This window comes from Lissotriton helveticus, chromosome 1_2, assembly GCF_964261635.1.
Source record: "Lissotriton helveticus chromosome 1_2, aLisHel1.1, whole genome shotgun sequence".
Taxonomy (NCBI): Eukaryota; Metazoa; Chordata; class Amphibia; order Caudata; family Salamandridae; genus Lissotriton; species Lissotriton helveticus.
The window spans coordinates 331,061,527-331,080,818 of NC_136058.1; the positions used below are offsets into that span (position 1 = coordinate 331,061,527).

At 43.5% G+C, this 19,292-nt stretch overlaps 1 protein-coding gene across 2 annotated transcripts in view; it reads right to left on the bottom strand.

Annotated features, from left to right (window-relative positions):
* LOC144803091 (uncharacterized) overlaps window positions 1–19,292 on the bottom strand; it is a 51,421-nt gene that overhangs the window by 20,485 nt on the left and 11,644 nt on the right. Inside the window, exon 1 of one of the 2 annotated variants that reach the window (XM_078671844.1) lies at window positions 2,248–2,626. The exons of the other annotated variant lie outside the window; for it this stretch is intronic. The gene's annotated coding sequence lies outside the window, so the exon portion shown is untranslated. Of the gene's footprint in view, window positions 1–2,247; window positions 2,627–19,292 lie in introns of those variants that run through there. 2 annotated transcript variants of the gene reach the window in all.

Sequence of the window (19,292 nt, forward strand, 5' to 3'; positions counted from 1 at the left end):
CTGAGCAGAACAGTGCAACAGACTACCTGCTATGGGTTTGCAAAAATTAAAGGTCTGAAAACACCACACTTTCCCTTGCCCACACCTATTAAAGGTATATCAAATGATACAATGATTAGTGAGGAGGTACTGGGTACATTAATACAGAATGGTACATACAATTCATCAGCTCCCAATTGGAAGGGTTGGTTGGTTTGGCTTATCGACACAAATAGGTGTCAGACAAGATTTAGGGGTACCACCAGAGGGTTTAGTATCCATAGGCCTGACCCATGCTATGTACACACAGACGACCCAGTGGTAGTGACTTCTTATAGTGTTGGTAAATTGTGCCTTGAATGGCTAAAAACCTCAAAACTACAAAAGGTGAAACAGCACTTGTCCTTTCTGTCAGACAACATGGATCTTAGGGATTTCTTGCTAGGTCCCAAGAAACAGTGTAAGAAAACCTTCGTATATGCCCTGTACAATGAACTGTGGAAAGTCTACTAAAAGTATGCTGTTGAGAGATTACATGAAATTGATAGGATTAACCTAGAAAAGGCCCTGGCTGTGGGAGACAATGGTATGACCACACTTTATTAAAGTATTTGTTCACTGGGCAACATTGTGTCCTCGGCAATTGACATAGTGGAACAAGATTTGTCTATTTTACAACAAGGACAATGTCAATTGTGCTCCATTTTGCTTTTGAGCTGGATGCTACAATTGCTGCGTTCTGGCCACGTGCCATGTTAGTACATTAACATCTCAAATCTGTTTTCGGCTTATAATTTGATCGACAGACAGTGGACTATGGCATGCAGAGATACAAAGTAAAAACAACAAACAACAGTTGATGGACAGAATGCAGAACAATGTCATACATTCACCCCAGTACAGAGATTTGGGCCTAAATCTATCGTTTTTTGCTCACCATGCCATTCCAGTTTGAACCCAGCCATATGCAAATCAGTCTTGACCCACAGTCCAGCCCGAACTGCCGAGCCAGGTCCTTCCTGGACTGGAAACAAGCATCCTAGGAACGGTTTCAGGCTTCCAGCCCTCATCAGCCAGGATAGCTTGATTCCAGTGGCATGGAGAGCATGGGACTCACGTCTGAGCATACCCGTCCCACTCGGGGTGACTAATGCAAAAACAACAGTTGATGGACAGAATGCAGAACAATGTCATACATTCACCCCAGTACAGAGATCTGGGCCTTAAACCGTAGTTTTTTTGCTCACCATGCCATTCCAGTTTGAATCCAGCCATATGCAAATCAGTATTAACCCTGTGCCCCATGGGAACAGTCCAGCCAGAACTGCCAAGCCAGGTCCTCCCTGGACTTTAAACAAGCATCCTAGGACCGGTTTCAGGCTTTCAGCCCTCCTCAGCCAGGATAGCTTGATTCCAGTGGCATGGAGAGCACGGAACTCACCTCTGAGCATACCCGTCCCACTCAGGGTGACAAATGCAAAAACAACAGTTGATGGACAGAATGCAGAACAATGTCATACTTTCACCCCAGTACAGAGATCTGGGCCTAAATCCATCGTTTTTGAGCTAAAGAATGGTGATGGATTAAACCCAGATCAGTTGACTGGGGGTGAGTGTTTGATTTGCTCAAACGCTCAGTCCATCATCCCCTTTGGTATCGCCAAGATACAAAGTAAATCATGCTGCTCATTGAAAAATTAGAAAATGTACCTTTTACAGTAGCAGAGTCACTGTCTACAGAATGTTTAATTCAAGGCTACATCACACTGCCAAGCACGACATTCAGGTTCACATGCTGTCTTTCCAACCAGGCAGGTATGAAGCGTTGGGTGAAGGGTACATACAAGAAACCTGCGAGTTACCGTACAGATATAGGTGTAGAAATAAGGATAGTGAAGTTTTCTTAAGTGGAACAGACTACGAGAAGGCTTTAGTGTGTAAGGAGGACTCGCTTCACAGAGCATGTAATGCTTCGAACTTATCTAGCTACTTGAAAGGCTCCCCACCTGCAGTGATTCATCCAGTTTTTCGAGTTAGTTTTGAATGGGAGTTATTTAATGCTGACTGATCGAGGCTGTTGCGGGATGGTGCCAGGTATCGCATATCAAGTCACAGTAAACCTCAGGGTTGTTTGTTGTAAGCCAGTATTGTTTCCACCGGCTAGCACAGTTAGGGAGGCATCACTGTGGCTTTCATTAAATGTTTCCAGTATAAGGTTTGATTCACTGAGCAGACTGAAAGCTATGTTTTAACAAAATAGGGACTCACCTTCAGCCAGAAAGACTTTTGATCTCCCAGTTGCGAGGTCTTCAGCAGAGATACAGGCCCTGCTCCATACGAACTTCCTGATCCATGTCCTGCCTGTGTTCCAATGCCTCTTCTACGGATTCGGATGTTTGTTGGACCTTTGTCTGACACTTCCATCGGTTGCGCCACCAGACATGGATTTGCTCCTGGAGCCCTTGCAGGCCCACGTGCATAGTTGTCCACAGTGTAAGCTCATGCTGATGATGGCATTTCTAGAGCCTCCAAGGGATGCTTCTGAGCCAGTAGGAAGGGAAATCGGCGCTGCCCCAGTGGTACAGGCATCGGTTCCAGACATGCAGGCATTTTATTCTTCCCCGGGGCCTACTGTGGAAACCAGCGATGACCATCTTTGCTCACTCTACATTATATTGGAAGTGCTGCAGGGATTGCCACCTGCGGATGCAATGTTCAGCGATGTTGAGTCTGCTGTTCAGCATTCATAAACAGTCTGGCCCTTCCTGTTCTGGGAACTATTTGGCATTTTTTAAACATTTCCCAAATTGAAGGTCGAAACTGACTTTGTTTTATTTTTTCCTCTCCGCTCCGATTGAGCACAGGGGCTTTCAAGGTGCTCAAGTGTAATAATAAAAACATATACAAGTTTAGGGGACCTTTTGAATGCTTTTAGACAAAATAGCTTTTCTGTTATGGACATTTTTCTCAGGCTTTTAAAGTGCTTTTAGTATTTTTATAAATGATTTTTATGCTTTTACTTGCCTTAGCTTTATCATTATCTAGCTGACCCTGTTGACCTTTTGATGCAGAGTGGGTGTCATGTCCTTTAAGCTAGTCCTGTCGTTAATACCCCTATTTCTCATACAATATCCTATCCACACGACAATAACGATTCTAAACAGATTACCGTTTACCTAGTAGCTTGCTCCTGTCTCTTTGACACCAGGCTCTCGGTACTGTATCATAATCCCTGTACCTGACGTACATAAACATGTCCTCAGGCACGGTATTATTATCCTGCATAAAGGTCACCACTTTTTTCATACTTGGCCAACAGCCAGCTGTGCATGATGGCATTTGTTTAGGAAAACATTTATGATTGTTTTCAAAACATTTATGACTGTTTTCAAAACATATCGATTCTAAAAGAAACCCTAGAGTGACCACTCTAGTATATAAGACCCTAATTCCTTTATGCAAATAAGTGGAGAATTCCTTCCAAGCTGACACGGGGTCCTGTATGCTGAATGTTCGGCATGCAGCGGTCTGACATCCCTTGCGTGGTGTCATCCTCGAAGCAGAGACAGGGTACTTTGTTCTCAACCATCAGTTGAGGGGGATGGTTCTTCCCTAGGGGTTTCTTGGCTACATACATACAAATACATATATACATGCAACACATACAGATCTAGGCTAGGTACATTTAGGCAAATTACTTAAGGCGTGCATTTTAGGAATATGCAAGTGCTACTGTTTTTATCTGAACTGCTTATGTTCATCTTGTTAGCACTATAGTAGAAATGTATCTACTATTTACTGTATTGATACTAGCAATCTCTTTCCTATGTTTCGGTCTCCTGATTTTCGCAGTTTTACACAAGACTGATGCTGGACCAATAAATGCTTATTAAAATGTCCTAATCGGCCTGCAGTGTATTTTCTGAGAATAAGTGAGCAAGATTGACTGAGCGCAAAGTACTGTACTGTTTTCCACGATCCCTGAGGAATCAGGGTTGTCATGATCAGTGGTTGCCAGAGACTACCTACACCACAGTAAGATACAGGGGGCTAGTAGTGGCACTGTAGAGCTAGCTGGTCTAACGACGGACATATCCTGTGGGGGTGTCCGGAAGCAGTTGGGTCACTAAGCCCTCGGGTTAGGTCATCCAAAACCCGCAGGTTCTGGGGATTCTTAGGAACTACACGACACAACATTCTGATTGACATAATATTCCATATGTAATGTAAAATAGAAAACAAAAGATAATGTTAATTTTCTTCTGCCTCTTCTATGTAGAATGGTGGATGTGATGAAAACAACATTTCACACTTAAAAAGGGCAAGGGTTCATACTGTTATTTTTTTTATATCCTACAGATTATTTAAATTGTACTTTAAGGAGTGTGCGCTGTTATTTTATATGAAGTTTAAAATGAACTCTGCCTGCACCTTACACTTGGACACAGCACACACCAATGCTGACCAGAAATTACGGCCAGAACGGGCTGAGCCAGGGGATAGCTGTAATAATCTTCAAACTGGGGTCATACTGGGAGATCCCAGGGATGCAGACTGAGGAAGGTCTGCTCTTAGACTTGGACGACGGCGTTCAGATACATGGGTTTCACTTTGGAAAAAACATCTTGTGTCCACTGCCCAGCCCAGGAGCACGGCCACCTACAGGCCCCAAGACCACAACACATGGGTTTCTCTGTGCCACCATCTCTGGGTGTGGCACTGACAGCAACATTCGCGCACTGCAAACATGCCACAGCCTTGGATCACAATTATGCCTGATGATAAATTACCCCCTGAAAAGGGGGATATTAGAGGGCATCATATGGATTGCAGATTTGGTTTAATACTAGCTGCACACTAGGGTCTGGGCTCTGCACACACAGAAGTCACTGCTTCAGTTTCATTACTGAAGCAGCGATTATGGTGGCCACGTTTGTTTAAACAAACAAAAGCTTATGTCTTAAAGTGAGACATCTGCCAGGAGATGAAAGGTTCCACCATAGCACGGCCACCACAGACACCATTACTCATCTCAAAAAGACCTCTCGCATGTGTCTATTTGGATCACTGCGGCTCCTTAAATTCAGACGAGGCTTACAAGTACATCTTGGTGGCAATGGATTAATGCTCTAGGTTTCTATGGGTTTGGCCTCAGCGCTCAGCTAATGCTCGAACTGTTATAAAGGAATTGTGAGTCTTCATCAGGACATACGCAATTGGCACATTACATTCCGACCGTCGCCCTGGGTTTGGCTCTCAGGCTTACAAGGAAGCCATGGAAAGTATGAGCATGGCCTTGCGGTACTTTTCTCCCTATCATCCTGAGGGAAAGTTGGTGGTGGAGAGGAAAACCCAGGACCTGAAGCAATCTTTAGCAGCAAGGGTATTAGGTGCGGGCGGTAGTTGGGTAATTCACCTTTATGGGGTCCAGAGGGCACTAAACAATGGGCCAAGAAAATCCTTGGGAGGATGTACACCCTATGAGATCCTGATTGGGAGAAGAATGTGGGTACCTGACTTAGATTGTGCGAGCACAGTGGCGGAGGTAAAACCATTTGAATTGAATGATCGTTTGGCTGTTTTACAGGAACTCAATGAATTTCGGGCATTACAAAAGCAAAATCCAGGTAAAACGCACCGTCACTGGGGAAGTGAAACCGGTTCCGGCAAGACATGTCTGAGTTCCGAAGGTTGGAAACCAGGTCAGAGAAAAGATGGTGGACAAGAAGGAGTTTGGGCCATTCTAAATAACACCTGTACCTGTCCTGGTGGTTTCCAGAAACAAGAACAGTTCTTGCCGGCAAAAAAAAAAAAGATTTGTCTCCAATGATCTGATCAAACCACACTATGTGGCCGATTCTCAACATGGAGTCCTGAGTAGCCACGGATCTCCTCTCACTACTATACAGGAAGTTCAGATAGAAAGACTAATAAAGTTTTAAGACTCCTCTGCACAAGATGCCAGCGTACCAAACAACAGAGTACGAATCAAACCTGTTGAAACAGAACAACATCCAAATAAAACTGAAACGCAAGTTGCAATTTGGTCCAATAATGAAGTTTACATTAATATGTTTCACAAGAAGCAACTGCCAGCTCTACAAACATTGCTGAGCTCCCAAAGTTAGATCAAACTGTGTCTGGCTACTTCATCAATTTCAATGACTTTTCTTCAGATCCAAGTGAACCTGAGCAAACGCCCCCCATTTTCAAGAAAGAAATATTTCGACAATTCTAACTTTGGCTGAAAAAGACTTACTTTGTGTCCCCTTGGCTGCATCTTTGGCTTACATTAAGGATCATGTTCCTATTAATTTGGCTTGGCATAGTAACTGGCTTGTCATTTTCCCCACTACTGAATGGACATTACCTCTCACAACGCTCTGCAATACAACCTGTGAACTTGGTCCTGAGACCACATACGTCATCACACTGTGAACAAAGAGACTTATCCCTAGTAAACATTACAGCAGTTCCAGGACCCGATGGTATAGCTTGGGATAATGTTTCATATGATGTATTTGGTCCTACTTAACGTTTAAAAATTCTACACCTGTTTAAAATTTCAATGAATGATTTCATTACCCAGAGTACACTCTCTGATAATTGGGACATTGAGACCTTAAATACTATGCTCTCAGATTTACAACAATCTGCTGCGTTTTATTACAGGGAATTGTATGAAGATACACCTGACTTTGACATAAGTTTTGTTATGGTTATCACTTTTTGCACAGAGCTAGTATTCCACGCACTGTAAACACTTACCATTAATGGGAACATGGCTCGACATCACCAAACGGTAGTTCTTCCACATTCGCACAGAAATTTGCATACTTTTCAGGTTCCAATATATCAGACCCAATGTCATACCACTATAAGCTAGTACAAACAAAGGCAACTGCGAAGAAAATGATTCTGACAAACATTATGCCTTAATGCATTAATGCCTCTCTCGCCTCAGGCGAAATCCCTTCTAATTGGAAAGTGGCAGCAGTTAGACCTTTACAAAAGAAAGCTATCAAAGATCCGGCTACTCTAACAAATCTACGCCCTATCTCGCTTCTCCCAATTCTATGCAAATTGACCGAATCCTGTGTAAATAAACAACTGATGACTTATCTGGAGGAGAATGAATTACTCCATCCATGCCAAGCTGGTTTTAGGGCACGCCACTCTACTGAATCAGCTCTTCTTTCTACTACCGAAACCATTCGAGCTGCATTGGATCAGGGCAAAAAGGCTGACCTGATCCTTTTAGATCTCTCTGCAGCATTCGACACGGTGTCCCATGCTATCCTTTTACATCGCCTAGCAAACGCGGGCATAGCAGGAACCGTCCTCGAATGGTTCAGAAGTTTTTTAGCACACAGGCGTCAGGTCACCATGCTGGGTCAATTACGTTCAGAGGAGAAAATGCTGACAACAGGGGTTCCGCAGGGCTCAAGCTTGAGCCCTACATTGTTTAATCTATATATGGTTCCCCTGATCAAACTAATCTCCTCGTTTGGCATTGACTCGATTGCATATGCCGACGATACCCAGTTGGTTCTAACATTGGATAAAAACGCTTGAAATGCTGAAATTACTCTGAAAGAATGTCTTTCGGCAGTATTCGCATGGATGATCAGTAATCACCTGAAATGTAATTCTGCTAAAACAGAAATTGTGCCCTTCGGTTCCAATAACTGTTTTTCTCCTCAGTCCTGGTGGCCCAAGGAGGCAGAGGCTCCACCCAATACCGTCAATGCAGTGAGAAATCTGGGGGTTAAATTTGACAACACTCTGTCTTTTAACCAACAAACCAGAGAAGTAGCTGGAAATTGTTTTAAAATCATTAGAGGTCTGAGAAAATTCTTTAAGCTACTCCCTTTGAGTGCAAGACGGACTGTTGCAGTAGCATTGATAACATCAAGACTGGACTACTGCAACAGCCTCTATGCAGGGCTCAATAGATCTGCCCTGCACAGACTTCAGATGGTGCAGCATGCTGCGGCTAGGCTGGTTCTAGGTTGGGCAAGAACATCCTCAGCCTCGGCCGCTCTAAGCGCACTGCACTGGCTCCCGATACAAAAACGTATTTTATTTAAAGTTTTGACAATCTCCTTTAAAGCTTTTCATCACCAAGGCCCAGCCTATCTACAGAAATACTTTAAACAATACCATCCGCTACGTGAACTTAGATCATCAAATCTGCTTACCGTCCCCAAGTTTAGGTTAACAACGAAGGGAGGAAAATCCCTATCTGTGATTGGCACTAAAGCATGGAACAAACTACCTCAATATCTCCGTGCAGCCAACACAGAACGAAGCTTCAGGAAACAACTAAAAACATGGATCTACTCTCTGCCAGACACAGTATGTAAAACCCTAATATGATCTTTTTCTAGCTTCTCGAACGGTCTAGTTACGGTCATCTGCTAGATACAAGAAGTTCAGCGCCAAGATACTCCTCGGAGTGGTAGTGCGCTATACAAGATTCCAATCACATCACCAAGCTTATATATTCAGCACCTTTTATCTCCCAATTGTCCATACAAGGGTTTGACTATTGATGGGATACAATAAACACAAAATCCATCAGGGGGACGAAAGATTGACAGGTTCAGGGATCGGAGGCTTTATTTAGAGCTTGCCTCATTCCATTACAGATAATATTGCTGAGCAGAACAGTGCAACAGACTACCTGCTATGGGTTTGCAAAAATTAAAGGTCTGAAAACACCACACTTTCCCTTGCCCACACCTATTAAAGGTATATCAAATGATACAATGATTAGTGAGGAGGTACTGGGTACATTAATACAGAATGGTACATACAATTCATCAGCTCCCAATTGGAAGGGTTGGTTGGTTTGGCTTATCGACACAAATAGGTGTCAGACAAGATTTAGGGGTACCACCAGAGGGTTTAGTATCCATAGGCCTGACCCATGCTATGTACACACAGACAACCCAGTGGTAGTGACTTCTTATAGTGTTGGTAAATTGTGCCTTGAATGGCTAAAAACCTCAAAACTACAAAAGGTGAAACAGCACTTGTCCTTTCTGTCAGACAACATGGATCTTAGGGATTTCTTGCTAGGTCCCAAGAAACAGTTTAAGAAAACCTTCGTATATGCCCTGTACAATGAACTGTGGAAAGTCTACTAAAAGTATGCTGTTGAGAGATTACATGAAATTGATAGGATTAACCTAGAAAAGGCCCTGGCTGTGGGAGACAATGGTATGACCACACTTTATTAAAGTATTTGTTCACTGGGCAACATTGTGTCCTCGGCAATTGACATAGTGGAACAAGATTTGTCTATTTTACAACAAGGACAATGTCAATTGTGCTCCATTTTGCTTTTGAGCTGGATGCTACAATTGCTGCGTTCTGGCCACGTGCCATGTTAGTACATTAACATCTCAAATCTGTTTTCGGCTTATAATTTGATCGACAGACAGTGGACTATGGCATGCAGAGATACAAAGTAAAAACAACAAACAACAGTTGATGGACAGAATGCAGAACAATGTCATACATTCACCCCAGTACAGAGATTTGGGCCTAAATCTATCGTTTTTTGCTCACCATGCCATTCCAGTTTGAACCCAGCCATATGCAAATCAGTCTTGACCCACAGTCCAGCCCGAACTGCCGAGCCAGGTCCTTCCTGGACTGGAAACAAGCATCCTAGGAACGGTTTCAGGCTTCCAGCCCTCATCAGCCAGGATAGCTTGATTCCAGTGGCATGGAGAGCATGGGACTCACGTCTGAGCATACCCGTCCCACTCGGGGTGACTAATGCAAAAACAACAGTTGATGGACAGAATGCAGAACAATGTCATACATTCACCCCAGTACAGAGATCTGGGCCTTAAACCGTAGTTTTTTTGCTCACCATGCCATTCCAGTTTGAATCCAGCCATATGCAAATCAGTATTAACCCTGTGCCCCATGGGAACAGTCCAGCCAGAACTGCCAAGCCAGGTCCTCCCTGGACTTTAAACAAGCATCCTAGGACCGGTTTCAGGCTTTCAGCCCTCCTCAGCCAGGATAGCTTGATTCCAGTGGCATGGAGAGCACGGAACTCACCTCTGAGCATACCCGTCCCACTCAGGGTGACAAATGCAAAAACAACAGTTGATGGACAGAATGCAGAACAATGTCATACTTTCACCCCAGTACAGAGATCTGGGCCTAAATCCATCGTTTTTGAGCTAAAGAATGGTGATGGATTAAACCCAGATCAGTTGACTGGGGGTGAGTGTTTGATTTGCTCAAACGCTCAGTCCATCATCCCCTTTGGTATCGCCAAGATACAAAGTAAATCATGCTGCTCATTGAAAAATTAGAAAATGTACCTTTTACAGTAGCAGAGTCACTGTCTACAGAATGTTTAATTCAAGGCTACATCACACTGCCAAGCACGACATTCAGGTTCACATGCTGTCTTTCCAACCAGGCAGGTATGAAGCGTTGGGTGAAGGGTACATACAAGAAACCTGCGAGTTACCGTACAGATATAGGTGTAGAAATAAGGATAGTGAAGTTTTCTTAAGTGGAACAGACTACGAGAAGGCTTTAGTGTGTAAGGAGGACTCGCTTCACAGAGCATGTAATGCTTCGAACTTATCTAGCTACTTGAAAGGCTCCCCACCTGCAGTGATTCATCCAGTTTTTCGAGTTAGTTTTGAATGGGAGTTATTTAATGCTGACTGATCGAGGCTGTTGCGGGATGGTGCCAGGTATCGCATATCAAGTCACAGTAAACCTCAGGGTTGTTTGTTGTAAGCCAGTATTGTTTCCACCGGCTAGCACAGTTAGGGAGGCATCACTGTGGCTTTCATTAAATGTTTCCAGTATAAGGTTTGATTCACTGAGCAGACTGAAAGCTATGTTTTAACAAAATAGGGACTCACCTTCAGCCAGAAAGACTTTTGATCTCCCAGTTGCGAGGTCTTCAGCAGAGATACAGGCCCTGCTCCATACGAACTTCCTGATCCATGTCCTGCCTGTGTTCCAATGCCTCTTCTACGGATTCGGATGTTTGTTGGACCTTTGTCTGACACTTCCATCGGTTGCGCCACCAGACATGGATTTGCTCCTGGAGCCCTTGCAGGCCCACGTGCATAGTTGTCCACAGTGTAAGCTCATGCTGATGATGGCATTTCTAGAGCCTCCAAGGGATGCTTCTGAGCCAGTAGGAAGGGAAATCGGCGCTGCCCCAGTGGTACAGGCATCGGTTCCAGACATGCAGGCATTTTATTCTTCCCCGGGGCCTACTGTGGAAACCAGCGATGACCATCTTTGCTCACTCTACATTATATTGGAAGTGCTGCAGGGATTGCCACCTGCGGATGCAATGTTCAGCGATGTTGAGTCTGCTGTTCAGCATTCATAAACAGTCTGGCCCTTCCTGTTCTGGGAACTATTTGGCATTTTTTAAACATTTCCCAAATTGAAGGTCGAAACTGACTTTGTTTTATTTTTTCCTCTCCGCTCCGATTGAGCACAGGGGCTTTCAAGGTGCTCAAGTGTAATAATAAAAACATATACAAGTTTAGGGGACCTTTTGAATGCTTTTAGACAAAATAGCTTTTCTTTTATGGACATTTTTCTCAGGCTTTTAAAGTGCTTTTAGTATTTTTATAAATGATTTTTATGCTTTTACTTGCCTTAGCTTTATCATTATCTAGCTGACCCTGTTGACCTTTTGATGCAGAGTGGGTGTCATGTCCTTTAAGCTAGTCCTGTCGTTAATACCCCTATTTCTCATACAATATCCTATCCACACGACAATAACGATTCTAAACAGATTACCGTTTACCTAGTAGCTTGCTCCTGTCTCTTTGACACCAGGCTCTCGGTACTGTATCATAATCCCTGTACCTGACGTACATAAACATGTCCTCAGGCACGGTATTATTATCCTGCATAAAGGTCACCACTTTTTTCATACTTGGCCAACAGCCAGCTGTGCATGATGGCATTTGTTTAGGAAAACATTTATGATTGTTTTCAAAACATTTATGACTGTTTTCAAAACATATCGATTCTAAAAGAAACCCTAGAGTGACCACTCTAGTATATAAGACCCTAATTCCTTTATGCAAATAAGTGGAGAATTCCTTCCAAGCTGACACGGGGTCCTGTATGCTGAATGTTCGGCATGCAGCGGTCTGACATCCCTTGCGTGGTGTCATCCTCGAAGCAGAGACAGGGTACTTTGTTCTCAACCATCAGTTGAGGGGGATGGTTCTTCCCTAGGGGTTTCTTGGCTACATACATACAAATACATATATACATGCAACACATACAGATCTAGGCTAGGTACATTTAGGCAAATTACTTAAGGCGTGCATTTTAGGAATATGCAAGTGCTACTGTTTTTATCTGAACTGCTTATGTTCATCTTGTTAGCACTATAGTAGAAATGTATCTACTATTTACTGTATTGATACTAGCAATCTCTTTCCTATGTTTCGGTCTCCTGATTTTCGCAGTTTTACACAAGACTGATGCTGGACCAATAAATGCTTATTAAAATGTCCTAATCGGCCTGCAGTGTATTTTCTGAGAATAAGTGAGCAAGATTGACTGAGCGCAAAGTACTGTACTGTTTTCCACGATCCCTGAGGAATCAGGGTTGTCATGATCAGTGGTTGCCAGAGACTACCTACACCACAGTAAGATACAGGGGGCTAGTAGTGGCACTGTAGAGCTAGCTGGTCTAACGACGGACATATCCTGTGGGGGTGTCCGGAAGCAGTTGGGTCACTAAGCCCTCGGGTTAGGTCATCCAAAACCCGCAGGTTCTGGGGATTCTTAGGAACTACACGACACAACATTCTGATTGACATAATATTCCATATGTAATGTAAAATAGAAAACAAAAGATAATGTTAATTTTCTTCTGCCTCTTCTATGTAGAATGGTGGATGTGATGAAAACAACATTTCACACTTAAAAAGGGCAAGGGTTCATACTGTTATTTTTTTTATATCCTACAGATTATTTAAATTGTACTTTAAGGAGTGTGCGCTGTTATTTTATATGAAGTTTAAAATGAACTCTGCCTGCACCTTACACTTGGACACAGCACACACCAATGCTGACCAGAAATTACGGCCAGAACGGGCTGAGCCAGGGGATAGCTGTAATAATCTTCAAACTGGGGTCATACTGGGAGATCCCAGGGATGCAGACTGAGGAAGGTCTGCTCTTAGACTTGGACGACGGCGTTCAGATACATGGGTTTCACTTTGGAAAAAACATCTTGTGTCCACTGCCCAGCCCAGGAGCACGGCCACCTACAGGCCCCAAGACCACAACACATGGGTTTCTCTGTGCCACCATCTCTGGGTGTGGCACTGACAGCAACATTCGCGCACTGCAAACATGCCACAGCCTTGGATCACAATTATGCCTGATGATAAATTACCCCCTGAAAAGGGGGATATTAGAGGGCATCATATGGATTGCAGATTTGGTTTAATACTAGCTGCACACTAGGGTCTGGGCTCTGCACACACAGAAGTCACTGCTTCAGTTTCATTACTGAAGCAGCGATTATGGTGGCCACGTTTGTTTAAACAAACAAAAGCTTATGTCTTAAAGTGAGACATCTGCCAGGAGATGAAAGGTTCCACCATAGCACGGCCACCACAGACACCATTACTCATCTCAAAAAGACCTCTCGCATGTGTCTATTTGGATCACTGCGGCTCCTTAAATTCAGACGAGGCTTACAAGTACATCTTGGTGGCAATGGATTAATGCTCTAGGTTTCTATGGGTTTGGCCTCAGCGCTCAGCTAATGCTCGAACTGTTATAAAGGAATTGTGAGTCTTCATCAGGACATACGCAATTGGCACATTACATTCCGACCGTCGCCCTGGGTTTGGCTCTCAGGCTTACAAGGAAGCCATGGAAAGTATGAGCATGGCCTTGCGGTACTTTTCTCCCTATCATCCTGAGGGAAAGTTGGTGGTGGAGAGGAAAACCCAGGACCTGAAGCAATCTTTAGCAGCAAGGGTATTAGGTGCGGGCGGTAGTTGGGTAATTCACCTTTATGGGGTCCAGAGGGCACTAAACAATGGGCCAAGAAAATCCTTGGGAGGATGTACACCCTATGAGATCCTGATTGGGAGAAGAATGTGGGTACCTGACTTAGATTGTGCGAGCACAGTGGCGGAGGTAAAACCATTTGAATTGAATGATCGTTTGGCTGTTTTACAGGAACTCAATGAATTTCGGGCATTACAAAAGCAAAATCCAGGTAAAACGCACCGTCACTGGGGAAGTGAAACCGGTTCCGGCAAGACATGTCTGAGTTCCGAAGGTTGGAAACCAGGTCAGAGAAAAGATGGTGGACAAGAAGGAGTTTGGGCCATTCTAAATAACACCTGTACCTGTCCTGGTGGTTTCCAGAAACAAGAACAGTTCTTGCCGGCAAAAAAAAAAAAGATTTGTCTCCAATGATCTGATCAAACCACACTATGTGGCCGATTCTCAACATGGAGTCCTGAGTAGCCACGGATCTCCTCTCACTACTATACAGGAAGTTCAGATAGAAAGACTAATAAAGTTTTAAGACTCCTCTGCACAAGATGCCAGCGTACCAAACAACAGAGTACGAATCAAACCTGTTGAAACAGAACAACATCCAAATAAAACTGAAACGCAAGTTGCAATTTGGTCCAATAATGAAGTTTACATTAATATGTTTCACAAGAAGCAACTGCCAGCTCTACAAACATTGCTGAGCTCCCAAAGTTAGATCAAACTGTGTCTGGCTACTTCATCAATTTCAATGACTTTTCTTCAGATCCAAGTGAACCTGAGCAAACGCCCCCCATTTTCAAGAAAGAAATATTTCGACAATTCTAACTTTGGCTGAAAAAGACTTACTTTGTGTCCCCTTGGCTGCATCTTTGGCTTACATTAAGGATCATGTTCCTATTAATTTGGCTTGGCATAGTAACTGGCTTGTCATTTTCCCCACTACTGAATGGACATTACCTCTCACAACGCTCTGCAATACAACCTGTGAACTTGGTCCTGAGACCACATACGTCATCACACTGTGAACAAAGAGACTTATCCCTAGTAAACATTACAGCAGTTCCAGGACCCGATGGTATAGCTTGGGATAATGTTTCATATGATGTATTTGGTCCTACTTAACGTTTAAAAATTCTACACCTGTTTAAAATTTCAATGAATGATTTCATTACCCAGAGTACACTCTCTGATAATTGGGACATTGAGACCTTAAATACTATGCTCTCAGATTTACAACAATCTGCTGCGTTTTATTACAGGGAATTGTATGAAGATACACCTGACTTTGACATAAGTTTTGTTATGGTTATCACTTTTTGCACAGAGCTAGTATTCCACGCACTGTAAACACTTACCATTAATGGGAACATGGCTCGACATCACCAAACGGTAGTTCTTCCACATTCGCACAGAAATTTGCATACTTTTCAGGTTCCAATATATCAGACCCAATGTCATACCACTATAAGCTAGTACAAACAAAGGCAACTGCGAAGAAAATGATTCTGACAAACATTATGCCTTAATGCATTAATGCCTCTCTCGCCTCAGGCGAAATCCCTTCTAATTGGAAAGTGGCAGCAGTTAGACCTTTACAAAAGAAAGCTATCAAAGATCCGGCTACTCTAACAAATCTACGCCCTATCTCGCTTCTCCCAATTCTATGCAAATTGACCGAATCCTGTGTAAATAAACAACTGATGACTTATCTGGAGGAGAATGAATTACTCCATCCATGCCAAGCTGGTTTTAGGGCACGCCACTCTACTGAATCAGCTCTTCTTTCTACTACCGAAACCATTCGAGCTGCATTGGATCAGGGCAAAAAGGCTGACCTGATCCTTTTAGATCTCTCTGCAGCATTCGACACGGTGTCCCATGCTATCCTTTTACATCGCCTAGCAAACGCGGGCATAGCAGGAACCGTCCTCGAATGGTTCAGAAGTTTTTTAGCACACAGGCGTCAGGTCACCATGCTGGGTCAATTACGTTCAGAGGAGAAAATGCTGACAACAGGGGTTCCGCAGGGCTCAAGCTTGAGCCCTACATTGTTTAATCTATATATGGTTCCCCTGATCAAACTAATCTCCTCGTTTGGCATTGACTCGATTGCATATGCCGACGATACCCAGTTGGTTCTAACATTGGATAAAAACGCTTGAAATGCTGAAATTACTCTGAAAGAATGTCTTTCGGCAGTATTCGCATGGATGATCAGTAATCACCTGAAATGTAATTCTGCTAAAACAGAAATTGTGCCCTTCGGTTCCAATAACTGTTTTTCTCCTCAGTCCTGGTGGCCCAAGGAGGCAGAGGCTCCACCCAATACCGTCAATGCAGTGAGAAATCTGGGGGTTAAATTTGACAACACTCTGTCTTTTAACCAACAAACCAGAGAAGTAGCTGGAAATTGTTTTAAAATCATTAGAGGTCTGAGAAAATTCTTTAAGCTACTCCCTTTGAGTGCAAGACGGACTGTTGCAGTAGCATTGATAACATCAAGACTGGACTACTGCAACAGCCTCTATGCAGGGCTCAATAGATCTGCCCTGCACAGACTTCAGATGGTGCAGCATGCTGCGGCTAGGCTGGTTCTAGGTTGGGCAAGAACATCCTCAGCCTCGGCCGCTCTAAGCGCACTGCACTGGCTCCCGATACAAAAACGTATTTTATTTAAAGTTTTGACAATCTCCTTTAAAGCTTTTCATCACCAAGGCCCAGCCTATCTACAGAAATACTTTAAACAATACCATCCGCTACGTGAACTTAGATCATCAAATCTGCTTACCGTCCCCAAGTTTAGGTTAACAACGAAGGGAGGAAAATCCCTATCTGTGATTGGCACTAAAGCATGGAACAAACTACCTCAATATCTCCGTGCAGCCAACACAGAACGAAGCTTCAGGAAACAACTAAAAACATGGATCTACTCTCTGCCAGACACAGTATGTAAAACCCTAATATGATCTTTTTCTAGCTTCTCGAACGGTCTAGTTACGGTCATCTGCTAGATACAAGAAGTTCAGCGCCAAGATACTCCTCGGAGTGGTAGTGCGCTATACAAGATTCCAATCACATCACCAAGCTTATATATTCAGCACCTTTTATCTCCCAATTGTCCATACAAGGGTTTGACTATTGATGGGATACAATAAACACAAAATCCATCAGGGGGACGAAAGATTGACAGGTTCAGGGATCGGAGGCTTTATTTAGAGCTTGCCTCATTCCATTACAGATAATATTGCTGAGCAGAACAGTGCAACAGACTACCTGCTATGGGTTTGCAAAAATTAAAGGTCTGAAAACACCACACTTTCCCTTGCCCACACCTATTAAAGGTATATCAAATGATACAATGATTAGTGAGGAGGTACTGGGTACATTAATACAGAATGGTACATACAATTCATCAGCTCCCAATTGGAAGGGTTGGTTGGTTTGGCTTATCGACACAAATAGGTGTCAGACAAGATTTAGGGGTACCACCAGAGGGTTTAGTATCCATAGGCCTGACCCATGCTATGTACACACAGACAACCCAGTGGTAGTGACTTCTTATAGTGTTGGTAAATTGTGCCTTGAATGGCTAAAAACCTCAAAACTACAAAAGGTGAAACAGCACTTGTCCTTTCTGTCAGACAACATGGATCTTAGGGATTTCTTGCTAGGTCCCAAGAAACAGTGTAAGAAAACCTTCGTATATGCCCTGTACAATGAACTGTGGAAAGTCTACTAAAAGTATGCTGTTGAGAGATTACATGAAATTGATAGGATTAACCTAGAAAAGGCCCTGGCTGTGGGAGACAATGGTATGACCACACTTTATTAAAGTATTTGTTCACTGGGCAACATTGTGTCCTCGGCAATTGACATAGTGGAACAAGATTTGTCTATTTTACAACAAGGACAATGTCAATTGTGCTCCATTTTGCTTTTGAGCTGGATGCTACAATTGCTGCGTTCTGGCCACGTGCCATGTTAGTACATTAACATCTCAAATCTGTTTTCGGCTTATAATTTGATCGACAGACAGTGGACTATGGCATGCAGAGATACAAAGTAAAAACAACAAACAACAGTTGATGGACAGAATGCAGAACAATGTCATACATTCACCCCAGTACAGAGATTTGGGCCTAAATCTATCGTTTTTTGCTCACCATGCCATTCCAGTTTGAACCCAGCCATATGCAAATCAGTCTTGACCCACAGTCCAGCCCGAACTGCCGAGCCAGGTCCTTCCTGGACTGGAAACAAGCATCCTAGGAACGGTTTCAGGCTTCCAGCCCTCATCAGCCAGGATAGCTTGATTCCAGTGGCATGGAGAGCATGGGACTCACGTCTGAGCATACCCGTCCCACTCGGGGTGACTAATGCAAAAACAACAGTTGATGGACAGAATGCAGAACAATGTCATACATTCACCCCAGTACAGAGATCTGGGCCTTAAACCGTAGTTTTTTTGCTCACCATGCCATTCCAGTTTGAATCCAGCCATATGCAAATCAGTATTAACCCTGTGCCCCATGGGAACAGTCCAGCCAGAACTGCCAAGCCAGGTCCTCCCTGGACTTTAAACAAGCATCCTAGGACCGGTTTCAGGCTTTCAGCCCTCCTCAGCCAGGATAGCTTGATTCCAGTGGCATGGAGAGCACGGAACTCACCTCTGAGCATACCCGTCCCACTCAGGGTGACAAATGCAAAAACAACAGTTGATGGACAGAATGCAGAACAATGTCATACTTTCACCCCAGTACAGAGATCTGGGCCTAAATCCATCGTTTTTGAGCTAAAGAATGGTGATGGATTAAACCCAGATCAGTTGACTGGGGGTGAGTGTTTGATTTGCTCAAACGCTCAGTCCATCATCCCCTTTGGTATCGCCAAGATACAAAGTAAATCATGCTGCTCATTGAAAAATTAGAAAATGTACCTTTTACAGTAGCAGAGTCACTGTCTACAGAATGTTTAATTCAAGGCTACATCACACTGCCAAGCACGACATTCAGGTTCACATGCTGTCTTTCCAACCAGGCAGGTATGAAGCGTTGGGTGAAGGGTACATACAAGAAACCTGCGAGTTACCGTACAGATATAGGTGTAGAAATAAGGATAGTGAAGTTTTCTTAAGTGGAACAGACTACGAGAAGGCTTTAGTGTGTAAGGAGGACTCGCTTCACAGAGCATGTAATGCTTCGAACTTATCTAGCTACTTGAAAGGCTCCCCACCTGCAGTGATTCATCCAGTTTTTCGAGTT